This window comes from Abramis brama (genome assembly GCF_963993115.1).
Source record: "Abramis brama genome assembly, chromosome: 18".
Lineage (NCBI taxonomy): Eukaryota > Metazoa > Chordata > Actinopteri > Cypriniformes > Leuciscidae > Abramis > Abramis brama.
In genome coordinates, this window is record NC_139980.1 from 30,996,856 (window position 1) to 31,000,664 (window position 3,809).

Consider the following 3,809-nt stretch of genomic DNA (forward strand, 5'->3'; position numbering starts at 1 on the left):
TCAAAGAAAGATGAATATAAATACAGTACATGCCCACACAATATAGGCTAATTTTTTTAATGGACTCAGAGCAGTTCAGTCTTGTTCATATATACTCTCAGATTTGAGAGAACCCTCCTTCATCTGTCAATGTAACCCATGGTTACAAAAACAACAAACTCAGGATATTAAAATGAAAGAGAGAAAAAAAAGAAAAGAAAACAGAATCGCCCTGTCTGTCCTGTAATGGAGATTGAGGTTGTCCCCTAGCACCTGAAAGATATTTCTAAAGATACATAAAAATAATAAATGATATTTTCAAACTTTTAAATCGTTAATACTTAATAAACAGGTAATGTGAATGCATAAGACAAGACAGGACAGTTTTTTTTCGTGCCAGTGCGACTACGTGTTGTAGAGGTTCCACTGATTTCGCTACAAAGTTGCTCTCTTTGATTTAGCACTGCCCTTTCTGTTGTTGTGTATAGCCGCTTTTCCACCGAAATTACCCAGAACAATTTGTCCCAGGAACTTTTTTCCCCCCAGACCTGTTGCTGTCTGTGATCTAAAGTACTATGAAGATTAGACAAATAGTCCGGTGACGTAGGACTGCAAGCAACTTTACAGTTCCCACTGGATTTCATCTTCTGAATTTAAGCTTAATAAAGCCTGAACCTCAACATCGGTCCATCGGTCGTATTATTATTGTTGATTCGAATAGCAGACAACTGTTACTGCACGCAACCATAGACAGTATATAAACTGGACACAGCGACCCCATTGGATTCAACGGAGACAAGTGAAGTCAGTTAGAAGCTCTTACTTCCTGGGGGTCGAGCGTACTGCGCAGACTCAAACTGAGCTTGACGACGTAGATGTGACGTGAGCAACCCGTCTGTCTTCTAGTAGCTGTGCCAAGCGAAATCTAAATCATTCCTTTCCGAAACTTGCAGAGACGGAGAGTGTGAGTAGGAGGTGTCCATGAGCTAGGAGCAGGAGAAACTTTTGCTATGTTTTCTGATTAATTATTTTGTCACTTTGCCTCCACGTCCCCCCGATTTCCCGCGAGCTTCTCCTCCTGTCCATACGGTAATTCTCTACTGTGTGACAGAGAGTCGCGTGGTTATGATGCAATCGTTAGCCTATTTTTACAAAAATTGCTTCTACGGGGCCATAACGTAAGCTACAAGGTAATGGAGCCTTATACATTTTCGTGTTTCTTTAGAAATAAATAATGGACAAATGGAGTCTTTAAACGCCTCAGATGTAAAGTTATTCGCTGTCAAAGTGACGCCAAAATGAATGGGAGTCAATGGGATGCTAACAGCAGGTGGGGGTCCGCTAGCCAATGGCGGCGCCCGGGGAAACTTCAAAATAATATAAAACCCTGCCCCCCTGCACGCAACAGATAGTGGTTGAAATAAAATGCTGCATGGAGACAACCAATCAAAATACGGCATGAACTCAACCAATCAGCATGTTCAGTGCCCAAGTCCTAACCCTGAAAGTTCCTGAACTTTGAAAAAGTTCTACCCCGTGAGCAGGGACTTTCGGAGGGGAAAATATTTACCTGGCACTTTATTTAGACCCTGTTTCCTGCGGTGTAATCACACGGAGTACCATCCCAAAGTCCCTAGTTCCTGGGGAAAGTTCTTAAACGCGGCTTATGAGAAACATTAAAGGAATAGTTCACCCTAAAATAAAAATGAAGACTTAATTTACTCACCCTGGTGATGTTCTAATGGCGTATTCCAAGAGCTGGGTGATGTGGCCAAATTGTTTTTTTGTTTTTTTTGTCAGAATGGTGATATATGCCACAAAAGGAGAGTAAATAAAGAAAAATATATGTCCAGCTCACGTATTTATCAATCTTGATTTCTCACAACTTGTGTGTCTTTTCGGGTGAGATGAAGTTAACTGCAGTGCTTATACAGTCTCACGAACACCAACAGCCAAGGTAAGGATTTTCTACATTAATAATACATTACACCGTTTTTCACCAAACCCTATCATATACCCCAGAACACATGGAATATGACGCCTCATGGGACCATTCTGTGATTCTTCTGTTTTAAATTCTCTTTTTGTGGTAATAAAAAAAGGAAAAAATAGTACAAATTTTAAAATACCAAGATATATACCATAGTCTTTTATATCATTCAGACAAAAAATACAGACATATTTTTTGGCCATATCGCCCAGCTCTAGGCAACTGTGCGTTCACACCAAACGCGAATAGCGCGTCAAATTCGCGTCTACTGCGTCTAGTTGGACACTTGAACATTTTGAATCCATTCGCGCGTCCAGAGCGAAATTGACGCGCGTAAAAAGCAAAAGTTTGAAGCGAAATTGACGCGCCTCTAGAGGCGAAATCCGCTTCTTGTGGGTGGGGTAAGTGCTAGGCGGTTGTCTGTTTGCAAAATGGCTGATGTTGATCGAGCATTCCTCGAGAGAGCTACTGCTCTGTATTTGTTTTGGAAAGCAGAATAGCAGCATAGAGGTCATTGTCGCCGTTCTTGGGTCCACCGAGACCCTCCGGAGGCGTACCCAGTTTGGCGAGTTTCACCATTTGCTCCAGGAACTGCGCCTGGATGACGGCCGCTATCAGCGGTGCTTCCGCCTGTCCAGCGCCCAGTTTGATGACCTGTTGTCCCGCATCGGAGTGAGGATCACCCTCGCCCTTACCCACATAATCTGTCATTTATTTTTGTATTGATGATAAATGGAGCCAGCCTCCAAAAGTAATTAACCTGTCCTGTGATTTTTTTTTTCTCACACAACACTGTCCAGACACGAACTATGTTCTTATACACTAAAGTATATTGGTTGTCTTTACATTAGAATAATAATGTTTCATATAATCTGGATTTAGATATGGAATAAATAGCATTCAATACAAAATGAATATGTCTCATATATTGAAATCAAGTTTTTATGTGATAAAAGTGTTTTGAACAAATGTGATACTTTGTTTTTACTTCACCACGTGACAGCAGTAAGCAGGCTCCTGATTGGTTAACGCGGCGTGAACTGACGCCAAAGTTCAGATTTTTCAACTCGGGCGTCAGACGCGAATTCGCGTCAAACGCGTGAATGCACAAAAAGCACCAAATGAAATCATTCATGCGTAACGCGCCAGACGCTCAATTCGGACGCGTGAATGAGGCGAATTCATGTCTACCGCGCCGCGCTAAACGCTTCATTCGCACCGCAGGACCTCCAGACGCGCGTAAACGCGTCTTTGCATTGACTTAACATTGAAATCACTCGCGTCAGATGCTCTATTCACGTTTGGTGTGAATGCACCATTACTGTGCGTTCACACCGGACGCGAATAGCGCGTCAAATTCGCGGCTGCCGTGTCTAGTTATATACGCTTGACCACTTTGTGTTAATTCGTAAACGTAAATTTTGCTTCAAACTTTTGTCTTGACGCGCGAATTAACACAAAGTGGTCAAGCGTATAACTAGACAGAGGCGAAAGTTTCGAAACCTGTTGGCGGCCATCTTTTTTAGATGTTTATTGAGCATTAGCGTTAGCATTAATCGAGAGAGTCACCGCTCGTATATGCTCTGGAGAGCAGAAACAGCTGCGTAGGGGACATCGTCGCTGTACTCGGGTCCACCAGACCCTCCGGAGGGTTTCAGGAGTTTCACAATTTGCTCCAGGAGCTAGGTTTGGTGGACCTAACGGTGAGGACGCTGACGAGGACAGCGTAGGCCGTATAAGGCCTCGGCCTCGAGTGGTCGCTGCCTGACGAGCCCTCGCTGTACAGCCCGGCGCGAGGTTCACCCTCGTCCGCACCCACCTAATCTGTCATTTATTTTTG